This window comes from Tachysurus fulvidraco, chromosome 12 (genome assembly GCF_022655615.1).
Source record: "Tachysurus fulvidraco isolate hzauxx_2018 chromosome 12, HZAU_PFXX_2.0, whole genome shotgun sequence".
Classification (NCBI taxonomy): domain Eukaryota; kingdom Metazoa; phylum Chordata; class Actinopteri; order Siluriformes; family Bagridae; genus Tachysurus; species Tachysurus fulvidraco.
Genome location: NC_062529.1, coordinates 1,980,230 through 1,996,750, shown reverse-complemented (window position 1 = coordinate 1,996,750; position 16,521 = coordinate 1,980,230).

The following is a 16,521-nucleotide window of genomic DNA, read 5'->3' as shown; positions in this document are numbered from 1 at the left end:
TGGAGGATTAGGGTGGAAAGTTCAATGAGAGACAGATTGAGCCGAGGTTGAATGGAGTGGAAGTGGAAGAGATAAATAAAGCCCCTGGACCGGATCTTCTGAGACCGGCCTTGTGTTCAGAGGTTACCGGTTCACGTCTCAACACGAATCAGGTCTGACCTTCCAATCGACTGAGTGGCCAGTCAATCAATCTCACACCAAAGGGCTTAGGACTTGTAAGCGCTGCCAGCTAGTGCTAATGCTGCAGCCCAGGCAAGTGCACTCACACATGGGCATGCAGCCAGGTGAAATTACATAGTGCTTATAAACATGAAAGCCGAATTAACAACAGTCCAGTACTTCTTTTTTTTTTTTTGTAGGGTTTTTGTCCAGTTTTCTTCCTCTGGCCATTTTTCCACAGCACTCTTGTAATTGTTCACTATGCATCTTGTTCTAGACCAGATTCCTGTAAAAGTGTTTTGGTTGTAGGTGGTTCAGAGGGTAGTGTTGCCACCTGACATCACGCTGGCTGCATCCTGAGCTATGGTTACTATCTCTGTGTAAAGTATGTGTCCAAGGAGATTCCTCCTGGCTCTTTGGTGTAATCTCATGTCCCAAAGCAACTCAGAGCAAGAGCAACTGAGGGTTAAGGGTCTTGCTCAGGGGCCCAGCAGTTACATTTACATTATTTAGCAGACACCCTTATCCAGAGTGACTTACAACTGAGCAACTGAGGGTTAAGGGTCTTGCTCAGGGGCCCAGCAGTGGCAGCTTGGTGGACCTGGGGTTCGAACCCATGACCTTCCTATCAGTAGCCCAACACCTTAGCCACTGAGCTACCACATCCTGCCTGTGCAAAATGTGCCACATACTGGCTGGTGCAACAGTGTCTTCATGGTGATGGAGAGGCATCTTATTCAAGATGTATTCCCACCAAGTCCAGGATAAAGATAAGAACATATACTTTACAGTGCAACTCTCTGGGTCCTGACCCTGGTTCTCCAGGCTCTAAATTATTTGATTAGTTAGGAACAACCTGGATTTTTACTCTGCTTTTTGTTTGGTACGCTCTATACACACTCTTGGATAGAGTTCTCCAAGTCATAGACTGTAAGAACTCTCTTGAAACAAAGTAGCAGACAATCCGTTCAAGGATTTTAACTGCACGTAGTTAAAAACAGACTCAAGATGGAAGAAACGTTCCTCTTAGATAATAGTGTTCCTCACGAGTTGCTTCTTTAATTGCTTGAATTGTCCCTTGCATTGGGTTCTTTACTTCATGTACTGTTGGAAATCACTGTTGGGATTTTAAATGGCGCATTTAAAGGTCAAACCAAAGGTTGAGCAAAACAAAAACTCCTGAAATTTCTCATTTTAAGGATTTATGTAGATTATAGTACTTCAGAGCTGTTTAGGGGCGAAGTCGTGTCCTAATGGTTAGAGAGTTTGACTCCTAACCCTAAGGTTGTGGGTTCGAGCCTCGGGCCAGCAATACCTCGACTGAGGTGCCCTTGAGCAAAGCACCGACTATATGACAGGACTTTACTCTAGGCTCTTTAGCTGTAGCAGTGGTTTGTGTTTTACTTTATGATCGTTTCTTTTAGTGAGAGGTTCGACAGGAGGTTGAGCAGGTTGTTTTATTAGACTACTGCAAACTTTCATCTCCACAATGGCTCCCTTTGTTTAGACATTTAAGATAAGTTAAGATATACCTTTATTCGTCCCACGATGGGGAAATATCTCTGTTACAGCAGCAAAGAGAGAATTTATTTACAGCAAATTTTACACTCTTGAACGTTCATTATGGTTGTTGTGTGTAGAATAAATATACAAGAAGCAATCACTACTTGTCCACTAAAATGAGGGATGTGGTATCCTAGTAGTTAAGGTGTTGGACTACTAACCGGAAGGTAATTAGTTCAAATCCCAAGTCCACCAAGCTGCCACTGCTGGGCCCCTGAGCAAGGCCCTCAATTGCTCAGTTGTGTAAATTGAAATGAATTGTAAGTCACTCTGTATAAGAAATTGAAATGTCCAGTTACTATCAACAATACCCTGACATTCATTTATAGAGTATCTGCTATACATGTCGTTCAGATGTGAACCAAAAAATGCTCTCCTGAGAAAATCCTGGCTCTAATTCAAGTCTGGTGAAAGCATGATTAATCAACCGGTTGATTATAATTGAAGCATTTTTGGAATGAGTCTCCAGTCTCAGCTCTGTTACTCTCTATGAAGCTCTTCAGAAGATGTCTTGCTTTCTTGGTAACTTCAGTATAGAGGAAGTGAGGAAATGAATGTTTATATCTGCTGTAACATACGTGCTAAGATTACTGTAGCTAAATCATTTTGAGGACATTGAAAGATGTAAGAGATTTTGCAGATTTTTAAATATTTGCCTTCTTTGGTCTTCAGTGAAATCATATCTGTTTAGAATCCATGGCTCTAATCCATAGTGGTAACACGAAGCCCTAATGTGAGCCATGAACCAGTCACCATTGGTTAAGAATGAAAAGCTAGCTCTTGTCATAAGTCAGGTCATGTTATGTTAGTTCATTCACTCATTCATCTCCTACCGCTTATCCGAACTTCTCGGGTCACGGGGAGCCTGTGCCTATCTCAGGCGTCATCGGGCATCGAGGCAGGATACACCCTGGATGGAGTGCCAACCCATCACAGGGCACACACACACTCTCATTCACTCACACACACACACACACACACACACACTACGGACAATTTCCCAGAGATGCCAATCAACCTACCATGCATGTCTTTGGACCGGGGGAGGAAACCAGAGTACCCGGAGGAAACCCCCGAGGCACGGGGAGAACATGCAAACTCCACACACACAAGGCAGAGGCGGGATTCCAACCCCCGACCCTGGGGGTGTGAGGCAAATGTGCTAACCACTAAGCCACCGTGCCCCCCATGTTATGTTAGTTGTTTATCCAAAAAAAAAAAAGTTGAATAATTCATAGCCGGATTGATTGATTATAGTTTCCTGGCTATAGATATATACGTAAAATACCTTTAAAGTCAGATCTATTTTTTTTTTTCTTTTTTTGTAAATGGTATTTATGTTCAGTTTTCATAGGAAGTATCATGGTAAGTAATCATGGTTATCTCTTTGTTGTTGTTTTTTTTTTCTCTCTAAATCCTCCAGTAGTCATCTCATCATGTAAAACAACCAATTTCATGGCTCTAATGTTGCCCATACCTGTGTATGATCAATTGAGGACAAATTTCACATTTGAATGTAGATTTATGCATAGGCTTAAAAATGAGGTTCGGTGTGTATCGTTGCTGTAACTGAGATTGTCGTGTACTTATCCCAATTTTACAAGCTGTCTCTGTATGAAGGCTATCTAAAGGAGAAGGCTTCGGGAAACAATCAGAAACTAAGACGACAGGAAACTTCACGCCTGAACTAAACTTCATAACCGTAGATGCTTTGTGTCCGTCGGGGTTCCGAATGACAAAAGATATTCGGAATAACTTGGGAGTTGCTCAGATGCACGTTGACGTCACGTCGGTTCTTAAGAATGCAACTGGCGACCGATTCATTGCTGAAAACGAGGTTGTCTGCCATCGTACAGTATGTTAAAATTTGGAAGTTAGCGTAGTTCTCGTTAAGCAACAGATCAAAAATCTGTAGAATGAGCAATAATTGGTGAGATATAACGAAGCACCGAAAGGGGCGTGGCTAATACAGCATTCATTTAAAACACTATAGTGTTAACGTTCCTAAAAACATAAAAAAAATTGTATGTAAAAAATTTTATTAATTGCACAGGGGTCACGGTGGCTTTGTGGTTAGCACGTTCGCCTCACACCTCCAGGGTTGGGGGTTCGATTCCCACCTCCGCCTTGTGTGTGTGGAGTTTGCATGTTCTCCCCGTGCCTCGGGGTTTCCTCCGGGTACTCCGGTTTCCTCCCCCGGTCCAAAGACATGCATGGTACACTAGGTTGATTGGCATCTCTGGAAAAATTGTCCGTAGTGTGTGAGTGTGTGAGTGAATGAGAGTGTGTGTGTGCCCTGTGATGGGTTGGCACTCCGTCCAGTGTGTATCCTGCCTCGATGCCCGATGACGCCTGAGATAGGCACAGGCTCCCGTGACCCGAGAAGTTCGGATAAAGCGGTAGAAAACGAACGAATATTAATTACACGTCATTATGATGTGGAAAGTTTGAAAAGCACTTTCATAAAGTGAACCAAACATCTAGAAGGTTCCAGACTTCCCCTTTAAGCAAAAAATAAACCCTTTAAAATCCATCTAAACACCATCCTAAATGCGTGCTTCGGCTTCGATAGAGAAAATGTCTCATTTCACTTGATTATTTTCGGATGGCAAAGATCAAAGCCTCGTCGCTGGCACGGCTTCACTAACCTGCCCGAGTCGAACGTATTTGGAATCTATGATTTTAGCCCGTGATTATTTAACCAGGGCTGCATTGTTGATTTTATTATATAAGTCAATAATCTTCTCTATTCCCCAGATTTAGTTAATCTGCCTAATTACAAATTAGCATTCTCCGCATACCAGTCCTAGATTTCCAAATTAACACCCCCGCTTCCAGGGGACGGTGAATCAACCATGCTCTCTAATTCCTCCACGGACCGCGTGATGCACGGCAGATCGCTCTCCTCCTCCTTCTCCTCCTTTTCCTCCTCTGTTCATCCCCTTCTTTTCTTTTTTCTCCTTCAATTGTTTGTTGCAGTGTGATGGAGGAAAACACGAGGAGACTCCAGTGTTGGCATCCTTGCTCGCTTTTTTCTCCACACACACACACACACACACACACACACACACACACACACACACACACACACACACATTAATGCGTGTGAGTGCTTCGATCAGGGGCATTAATAACAATTAGGAAGCTAAGTGTTGAGGTGGGGCCTGAACGCTGCTGCTCGACTCTCTGTGGTTCGAATATTGGCAGTGACTGACGATCGTTTGGTGGCGTAACCTCGGAAATGTCTTTAATTAGCGGGGAATGAGGAAAATCTAGATAAAGCCCGTGTCAATCCTGCGGGGCCTTTTGAAATTTTGTAGCTGAATGCTATGAAGCGTCGTTAATTTGGGGATTAACATACAGTTCATATACAGTTGGGGGGGGGTTGTTGGCGTTTGGGCAGCCTGAAAAAACCCCAATCAAAAATCAGAGAATACGTTTTTAGCCACACAAGATAGAAAACTGTTTTTTTTTTTTTTTTAAACTTTCCTCGTCACCTCGGCTGCCTGCCATGATCACCTCTAGCTAATGATGGAGCTAATGGTAGTTTCCTCCCACGGTGAACGTCACAGCTTTCATCTTTGAGGTTTTTTTCGTAAGTACTGTAGCAAAAGGGCCATAAGTCACATCATCGTCCAAACATACAGTAGGAGAGCGCTAGGTACTGTACAGAAGCTCTGTATAGAAGACGGCGGACAACGTGGAAAAATGTTAATGACGGAACTTCTCCTATGCTAAATAATTATTAGCGATTGTATCGATTCAGGGGGGCACGGTGGCTTAGTGGTTAGCACGTTCTCCTCATACCTCCAGGGTCGGGGGTTCGATTCCCGCCTCCGCCTTGTGTGTGTGGAGTTTACATGTTCTCCCCGTGCCTCGGGGGTTTCCTCCCCCGGTCCAAAGACATGCATGGTATGTTGATTGGCATCTCTGGAAAATTGTCCGTAGTGTGTGAGTGTGTGAGTGAATGAGAGTGTGTGTGTGCCCTGTTATGGGTTGGCACTCCGTCCAGGGTGTATCCTGCCTCGATGCCCGATGACGCCTGAGATAGGCACAGGCTCCCCGTGACCCGAGAAGTTCGGATAAGCGGTAGAAGATGAATGAATGAATGAATGAGTGTATTGATTCAGACGCAGAGGGAGGAGATGACGGTGACGCTCATGTTTATACTGGTGCTGATACTGAGACTCTCAATTAGGTATAAAAATTCATTTCCTGTTATATAAACCTAACGAATTTGTTAAGTTGTTTTTTTTTTTAACTTCGGAACACTCCAGGACACGCTGTTATAGTAAAACAATGCACAACATGTCGTCGTGTCTCGCTTCTTACGGAACTTTTGCCTGAAGAAAAAGTCTACGGATATAAAGCCGACACGTTCGGTTCATCGTTATTTTTTTTTTCCCTCCAACCTTCACGTCAACTTTGAAAGAAATAAGAAAAATCCTGTACACCAGAGCAGTATATGTTGCCTCACTTTATCAGACATCAAGCATTTGCTTGGCTGTGTTTACACTGTTAGCAACATCCCTCCTGCGGCCCAAGTGTTTGATTTGCTCCAGATCTGACGGTCAAAAGATTGAGCTCTTCGCGTTGCTCTCTGTGCAGCCGCAGAGCCTCCAAATCCCCACTTACAGCATGAAAGCTGTAGACGGTAGAGGGGAGAAAAAAAAAAAAATCCCATCTCCGTAGTCCCACGTCAAATACAGAGTCGAGGGCAATGAGAGGAGAGATAAACAGATTTGAAAAAGCAATCAACATTTCCCTAAAGCTCGGGAGCTGATTTGCATCCGATTCCGAGATCATGTTTTATTTATCAGTAATCACGACCAATCAGGGGAGAAATTAATCAATGAAGGCGCGAGCAGCAGCGATATCCGGCCATCTGGGGGTCACACTTATCCGCCGCTCGAGCCCCGGCACACTCCGCTCACTCCTCCTCGCTCCTGCGCGCCCACTTCTGACTACATCACCCTCCTCCTTCCTTCTTTCCGCTACGTTTGTCATGGGCCCATATTTAGGTGACTGAATTTTTTTTTTTTTTTTTTTTCCCAATGAGCTCTAAGGAACTCCATATGGCCAGGATCAAAGGTGTTGCTGGGTGCATGGTTCTGCTTTATTGCCAGCCGCTGCTGTTAATTAGAAAACAAGATCAGAGGCAGTATTAAAATCCAATTAAATTGATATGAACAGATTGCCAAGTGATGTTCGCTAATGTATAATTGAGCACCATGCAAATTTCACTGGCTGCCTTTTGTTTTTTCGTGTCTCCCCGTCTATCTCTCTCGCGCAGAATGAGCAATGGAGCTTGAAAGTTTTTTTTTTTCTTCTTCTTCTTTTTCTTTCCCTCCTTTTTCTTCATCTTCTACTACTTTTTCTTCTTCTTCCTTTTTTTCTGTTAAAGATAAACAAGTTAATGCGGTGAGATGGGGGTGCTGCTTTCATCAGGCGGGTTATAAGTGATATCCTCCCTGATGGTGAGGCGATGTGGTGCACGGGGTGGCTCCGAGGCAGCATTAACCCAGCATTCCTCGGGATCTCGCTAGCAAAAACAGAGACTAAACAGAGACGTGCGTGGACATGCTTACAGGAAGAGAGGCCGGAGAGCCCGAGGGACTGCACGTGAAACCTAAAGTCAAACCCACACACACACACACACACACACATCTATCTGTAAGAGATCTGATATTAGACCAGGTCTTATACAAATGGGACACAAACATTTTTTTTTTTTACAGTGACCTTTTTTTTTGCACCTGTAAGCATCCCTGCTGTAATATCTTACATGATATAAAAATAAGACACATTTGCTAAACAAAGTGAGATACATCTCTGCTGAAGTACTGTACACAACCATGGTGGGTTGCCAGGTCTGAGATTTTAACCCACATTAGTCAGACCCTCGACCCAAAGCCTTGGACATCATCATTCTGAAACGGTCTTAAGGTACGGCGGCTCGGTCGGCGTTTTGTCCTCGAGCGAGACAATTAAATTTTACAGTAACGCATTTTTAAAAAATTTAAATGTAAACAAATATCATAGGTGTGACCAAGCTGCAAACGAGATGAAACGACTGGTTGCGTCTCGTGTTGATTTGCACCTTTGATGTGTGTGTGTGTGTGTGTGTGTGTGTGTGTGTGTGTGTGTGTGTGTGTGTGTGTGTGTGTGTGACTCAATTGTGTAACAGAAACATAATCTGCAAGACACATATGTGTGTCTCAGTTGGCATAAAATACTAAAGGAATCAAATCCTTTGGGTGTGTTGTGTGTTGTTAAAGGAGAATTCAATTCTATTCTATTTCTATATCGCCTTTAACACCGGACGTCGTCTCGAAGCAGCTTTACTGAACATAAGTGCAAAAAAGTTTAATACTATACAAAAGTTCAAGATTAATATTAGACTTCTATTTAAATGTGTTTGTATTTATCCCTAATGAACAAGCCTGAGGTGACTGAGGTGACTGTGGTGAGGAAAATCTCCCTTAGATGGAAGACGAAGAAACCTTGAGAGGAACCAGACTCCAAAGTGAACCTCAATCTCATCTGAGTGACACTGGAGGGTGTGATTATAACCTGTTATAAACACCAGAGAGTGTTATTATGAATAATGTCCTTTCTACAGTCAGATACAGTTGTGTATTGATTCATTGATTAAAATAATCAACTCTATGTATTATTCTTTATACATTATAACTTTTATTTATTTATAGTTATAATTCATATAACAAGTTAGCAGAAGTTAAAAAGATAATGACATTCATTCATTCATTCATTCATTCATTTTCTACCGCTTATCCAAACTTCTCGGGTCACGGGGAGCCTGTGCCTATCTCAGGCGTCATCGGGCATCGAGGCAGGATACACCCTGGTCGGAGTGCCAACCCATCAAAGGGCACACACACACTCTCATTCACTCACACACACACACACTACGGACAATTTTCCAGAGATGCCAATCAACCTAGTGTACCATGCATGTCTTTGGACCGGGGGAGGAAACCGGAGTACCCGGAGGAAACCCCCGAGGCACGGGGAGAACATGCAAACTCCACACACACAAGGCGGAGGTGGGAATCGAACCCCCGACCCTGGAGGTGTGAGGCGAACGTGCTAACCACTAAGCCACCGTGGCCCCCGTAATGACATTTTAATTAAATTTATTTTGCTTTTTTGAATCCGCCTGATAAATGGACTACAAAGACGTGCGTAACTGTTGACGATTTCCCTAAAGAGGTCTTTATTTAAGACTGACTGAGACGACGCACTGACACTGGAGACTCCTTCCAGAAATTTTAAACAAAGACCTCTTTAAATGAAGCGTCAGAGTTAAGCACATGTTTGTAGCCTGTTTATAAAGAATGGCTGCTTATATAAGGAACGATACCGCGTTAGAGCTGAGGCACTGATAGTTCTGCTGTCATAGAAAATAAATCAACAGCTTTTTTAAGAATCGGATGCGAGAATTCGACAGCAATGTGGCGTAAATGTTACCGGATTCTATATAGCTTAGGAGATGGCTCCGGGCCAAACGCGAGCGCGACGTGGACGATGACAAAACAATTTCCAAAGCTTGTGTGTGATCAATAGGGATATGAAATCGTATCAAATGTTCACTACAAAGATCGACTGGTGCTAATAAGGAGCATTGTTCAGGTGTGAATGAGGGAAGTGAAAGGCTTCATCCTAAGTCTGTGTGTGTGTGTGTGTGTGTGTGTGTGTGTGTGTGTGTGTGTGTGTGTGTGTGTGTGTGTGTGTGTGTATCCCTTCCCCGACACCCACAGATCTGCCCGGGCACTGCATGAAGCCAAAGTGCATGCAGCTGGAGGGCTTTGTCTCTCCGTCCCTCCTCCCCGACTCCATCTGAAAGGTCCTCGCAGTCAAGTGAAAAGGAGGCGAAGAAAAAAAAATTCTTCAAGTCACATAATAGCATGCTAATGTGATTGTCAGGAAATAAAACTTGAGTATCGGAAATTGCGCCAAAAGCTCCACCATAAATCGGCCTCCCAAAAAAAAAGGAAAGATGCTCCTCGTTTTATGAATAGCTATAAAAAAAAACCTCGATAATTTGCAATAAAAGGGGATAGCGAGTATGTAAAGCGCACGAGGGTCGACACGACGTGAGCGGTGTCAGGTTTTATTTTGGATTTACACAGTGATACGGATATCACAGAGAGAAATCAGCCCTATTCACACACACTTCACTTCACACGTCACTGTTCTGGTGCGAGGGAAGAAAATAAAAGTGCTTGTTTCATTAAGTAAACAAGGTGCATTTCGTTCTCTAAACGTTGGGCCATGATCTTTATTTTAATCGATCTTAATAAAGTGGTAAATACATTAAGAAGCATGTTCAATATCCATTGGATTTTTCATAATAATAATAATAATAATAATAATAATAATAATAATAATAATAATGATAATAATAACAATAACAATAATAATAATAATAACAGCAATAATAATAATAATAATAATAACAACAACAACAACAACAACAACAACAATAATAATAATAATAATAATAATAATAATAATAGCAGATACATCAGACAAAATATGTGCTAGTAAATTTTGAGATATTGAATATTTACAATGTCAATTTAAATGAACTTATTGAAATATACTAAATTTAATGTAGGATTATTCTAACAGTGACGTTCAGTGTAATGCTGAATTATGTTATAGAATAATATAGAACAATGGTGTAATAGATTATAGTGTATTAATAATTGTTATATGAATGGTGTAGTAGCATGTGTAGCATGTTGTAAGAATGGTATAATAGTGAAATAAGTTATAAATATCACATAATAGTGAGGCATGCATTAGTGTACAGTAATATCGCTCAGTGTAATTGTAAAGTATGGTATAAAGAATAGTGTCACAGAGAAGTAATAGTATTGTGTAATAGTGAACTGTACTGTAAGTGCAATGTAATAAAGGCATTTATTAAAAGTACACTGTAATAGTGAAGTGTATTGTAATTTAGAGTGTATTAAAGTATAGAGTAATAGTGACATATAGTGTAAATTTAATGTAATAATAATAGTAGTGGTGTAGTAATAGTGATGTATAGTGAAGTATAGTTTAAGTATAGTGTAACTATAGTGTAATAGTAAATTATAATGTAAATGTAAAGTATAGTATAAGAGCAAATTATAGTGTAAAGGTAAATTATAGTGTAATAGTAAAGTATAGTGTAAGAGCAAAAGAGTCCATTCTACTGTAAGTACAGTGTAGGAGCAAATTATAGTGTAAGAGTAAATCATCGTGTAGTATAGTGTAACAATAAATTGTAGTGAAAGAGTAAATTGCAGTGTAAGTATAGTGTAAGCATGACATATCATTAGTACAGTGTAAAAGTGAGGAATGTTGTAAATATAATGGTGTAATAGTGAACTCTACTGAAAGTACAATGTAATTATGACATTTATTAAAGTACACTGTGATAGTGATAATGCAGTTTATTGTAAATATCGTGTAATTCACTAGTTGATAACAATTGTGAGGTAAATTGCAAGTATAGTGAAATAGTGAATCTAAAAAGATGATATTTAGTCTGGAAAATATCGTATTAATACACCTTGATTTAAAGCATATTGTAATAGTGAGGTATAATGAAGTATAGTGACATGTATATTAGTCTAGAGTCATAGTGAAGTATAGTGTAACACTGATGTATATTAGCCTAGAGTCATAGTGAAGTATAGTGTAACACTGATGTATATTAGCCTAGAGTCATAGTGAAGTATAGTGTAACACTGATGTATATAACTCTAGAGTAATAGTGAAGTATAGTGTAACACTGATGTATATAACTCTAGAGTAATAGTGAAGTATAGTGTAACACTGACGTATATAATTCTAGAGTCATAGTGAAGTATAGTGTAACACAGATGTATATTAGCCTAGAGTAATAGTGAAGTATAGTGTAAAACTCATGTATATTATTTTAGAGTAATAGTAAAGTATAGTGTAACATTGATGTATTTTGTTTTAGAGTCATAGTGAAGTATAGTGTAACACTGATGTATATTAGCCTAGAGTAATAGTGAAGTATAGTGTAACACTGATGTATATAATTCTAGAGTAATAGTGAAGTATAGTGTAACACTGACGTATATAATTCTAGAGTAATAGTGAAGTATAGTGTAACACTGATGTATATAATTCTAGAGTAATAGTGAAGTATAGTGTAACATTGATGTATATAATTCTAGAGTCATAGTGAAGTATAGTGTAACACTGACGTATATAATTCTAGAGTAATAGTGAAGTATAGTGTAACACTGACGTATATAATTCTAGAGTAATAGTGAAGTATAGTGTAACACTGACGTATATAATTCTAGAGTCATAGTGAAGTATAGTGTAACACAGATGTATATTAGCCTAGAGTAATAGTGAAGTATAGTGTAAAACTCATGTATATTATTTTAGAGTAATAGTAAAGTATAGTGTAACATTGATGTATTTTGTTTTAGAGTCATAGTGAAGTATAGTGTAACACTGATGTATATTAGCCTAGAGTAATAGTGAAGTATAGTGTAACACTGATGTATATAATTCTAGAGTAATAGTGAAGTATAGTGTAACACTGACGTATATAATTCTAGAGTAATAGTGAAGTATAGTGTAACACTGATGTATATAATTCTAGAGTAATAGTGAAGTATAGTGTAACATTGATGTATATAATTCTAGAGTCATAGTGAAGTATAGTGTAACACTGACGTATATAATTCTAGAGTCATAGTGAAGTATAGTGTAACACTGACGTATATAATTCTAGAGTCATAGTGAAGTATAGTGTAACAAAGATGTATATTAGCCTAGAGTAATAGTGAAGTATAGTGTAAAACTCATGTATATTATTTTAGAGTAATAGTAAAGTATAGTGTAACATTGATGTATTTTGTTTTAGAGTCATAGTGAAGTATAGTGTAACACTGATGTATATTAGCCTAGAGTAATAGTGAAATATAGTGTAACACTGACGTATATAATTCCAGACTAATAGTGAAGTATAGTGTAACACTCATGTATATAAGCCTAGAGTAATAGTGAAATATAGTCTAACAGTCATGTATATTAGTCTAGAATCACAGTGAAATATAGTGTAACACTCATGTATATTAGCCACGAGTAATAGTGAAGTATAGTGTAACACTGATGTACAGAATTCTAGAGTAATAGTGACAATCTCTCATTAAGGCACCTTAAGTAATCAGATTAGTTGATGTACATATAAGTTTTATTTATACTCATTTTTAATAAATAATTTTGTATTGTTCTAACTAGATTTTAAATGTTCAAATAAAGAAATATTTCTTCATTATTTTCCTCCATTCTCAATTCAGATTATTCCATCACGCTATTTCAGGGCATGTAAACACATTTTTTGTCAACACTGGATGTTTTTTGCACTCATTATAAAATACGAATGACAGAGTGTTATCAGGTGAAGACGGTGTAATCACCGAGACTCTCCCTGTGGTGAATCCGTGTCACCGTACATCACAAAAAACCTCCAGAATGCTTCCGCGGCCTCCGACTTAGCATGCGTTTCACAAGTACTAATGTATGGTTGTAACATGACTGTACAGGCCATTACCGTTAAATTATGCAGCGGGAAATTCTCTCTTTATTAAAGTCATATTTCGTGGTGGCAGATGGTTCCGCGCCGGGCCAGAGCGGGGAGTGTAATTAAACGCGACACCTTTGCCTTCTCCAGTTTCCTGCGCAGGTCAATGTGACGGTGGTGTGTTAGCTCAGGTGCTGTCATCTCTGTCACCGACGGCTAACATTCCTCCCTCTGTGTGTGTGTGTGTGTGTGTGTGTGTGTGTGTGTGTGTGTGTGTGTGTGTTAATTTTAAATAAATATATTAGCCAAATTCATGTTGTAGAAACTAACCCTGTTATTTATATAAAGCATATTAGTGTGAGGGGGGAAAAATCGTTTAAATCCCTAAATATATAACACCATCTCTCCCTTTGAATACAGTGAAGAAATTTCTGATTATTTTACACATTTCTTTGATACCCCGTGTACGCGAGATGACTTCAGAGGGCATTTTATAATTGAAATACACCTACTATGACAATAAATGGGCTATATTTATGCGGCTTTTAAAATAATTGCTTCTAATTAAAGAATGTCAAGCAGCTCCCGAGATGAAATTTCCCACCGGAGAGATGCACTTCAGAGGACGGAACTGTTTTAATAATCTGTTTTGATCTGTTAATGCTGTATTATCTACCTAAATGAAAAACAGTTGTTATATTTTTGAGTTGATTAAGCAAAAGCGTTTGAACGAGCCTGTACGATTTTTAAGTGCGGCGATAAAACCATATTACAGCACTTTAATGTGATAGTATGCGACGAATGCAAACCTTTAATGCTCTTTTTATTCAGATCGTTTGACTTCCAGACCCTGGAGCTAAAAATGTAAGGCTAATATTCAATTGTTGGAGCTTTGCTAAATTAGGATAACAATGTAAAATGGTTATTGCATCATTTTTTCCCCCCTTTTCAATTTCTCCTGTGCTCTATTTTAAATTAGTTACTGAGTTGACCTGCTTGACTCTGACCTTGACAGAGATAAAATGACAGCTGAATGTTTCCTTTAGCTTCTATTATTTATATTTTCCATGCAATACTGTCTAATTACACACACACATATATATATATACACACACACACACACATCAGTTTCTTATTTTCTGTTTGCACAAAGCATGAATGTGAGACACACACCTCCTAAATACGGCGAGCAGCAAACAGAGATGAGGAGAAAATGGAAATGCGAGTATAACGCTTGCTCAGGCAGATGATATGACACCTGATTGGCCCAGATATCATCGGATAAAATATTCATATAGTGACATAAAAAAGGAAGAATTTGGTTTCGCTATAATGAGGTTGGAGTATTTTATCCTGCCATCACTGCCCCACTGACACACTTAACGAAAACCTCGGTGCCACATCCCACCCAAAGTGGTTGGGTGGGTGGGTGTTAGTGTGCATGGGTGTGTAAGTAAAACACACTGCAAGGATTCAGTATAACTACAGCATTTTACACACACCACAGTACAATGGCACTCCGAGCTACGTCTGATTTACACAATTTAGTCAAGCTACCTATTTCCACTAAGAAAAAGATCCTGGGGTGTTTTATTATTATCTCTGTAATATCAATAAACACATATTTTCCTTTGTTAAATAACCCATTTTGTAGGTTTTGTGTGATGTTAATACTATTTCAGAAGTCTGAGCGTTTTGGTTGTTACTGTACAAATGCTAGCAAATGAAAACGTGCGAACTGATTTACAATGTTTAAACGTCTGAACTGTTTCTGGCCAATCAGAATCAAGGATTTACCCGTGCTGCGTATATAATGTAATAAACTTAGGTTTACAGTCTGACTGAATGCTGTGGCATTATAAACAGGTCATCATACACAACTGAAATTTCAGTTTCCTAGCTAAGTGCAAATTTGTGCTACATTAGCGTTCAAGTGTTCTTAGCATTCCCGGTCTTACTGTACGTGTGTTCATAAAGGAATAAAGCAAAGGGACAGATACCAACTGTATGTTTGGCATGTCTGGCATGTATTGCTGTCCTCTTGTTTGCCAGCACTTACAAGACAAGGCCGCTTGGCGCCCTCCGTGTACATGTGCCTCTGCCCAGGAAGTCAGGAATACAGTGCGTTCTTTTGGAAAGGTGTGCTGACTGAAATAACTGTGGGCATTTCTGCCACACCTCAGCTGGCACGGTTTAGTGCTGCTACTTCTACAGACGAAAACAAGAAAGAAATTCTCGGAGGCTCTTCTAGATCTGTCTTACACACACACACACTCTAACAGGCATCTCAGGAAGCCAACGATCCAGCGCCAGTGCCAGGGATCGGTGCGGATGCCAGACTGCCCCCTGCTGTAATAATCTGGAAGAATTACACCGAGAAGAGGGGGAAAGAACGAGCGAGTGAGGAGAAGACCAAAGAGGAGGAGGGTGAAGGGAGGAAGATATTTTAAAGGGATATAAAACTCTGCCTGGCAAGCGCAGAAAGCTCAACACGAGTGTGTGGCTCTCTGTGGATTCTGCATCACAATGAATGACATCACGCACACACTAAAAAGACCTGGCGATGGCTGAATTAGACTCTTTTGTGAGGACAGACCTTGGCACATTTCACCTTAATGAGTGGCTTCCAGCTCTGCGTCACTCAATAGTCCCACCCCACCACCCACCCCCTTCAATTTTCCTCCTTTTTTTGTCTTAATGGATTATGCTTTTCTGATTTGCTTGAATCTGCTGGCTCTTGCCCCAAGCTCTCCATGTTACCAGCTTGGCCTTGGTCAGCCGCAAAAAAAGCGTTTGAGACCAAAATGTGCTCCAAATGTACCACAGTGGGGGGGAAGGAGAATTCTGGGGGGGGAAACAGAATAAAGTAAAAACCACAATGGCTTTGCTGCTTTGTTGTATCGGAGTAATTAAATTCATTTTTTCCTCTCCGCTATTTTTTTCTGTAAAACCAACAGTCGTAAAATTTGGCCACATAATGTGTGCCTGGTGGACACAACTGCAGCCAAAATGCACCCAGAGGAAGCTTTGCAGCCGACATCCAAACCGACTTGTAACAGAATGTTTCAGCATGAGCGCATGGCCTTGCTAACAGGGATACATGCGACATGCTACGCATATAGATTCAAAAGCGCTTCGTCGTACTTTGTTCGAGAGCCGTCGTTCGAATTGGTCTTCGGGTTTGTCCGTTCGGGACTTGATGCTTAACGAAA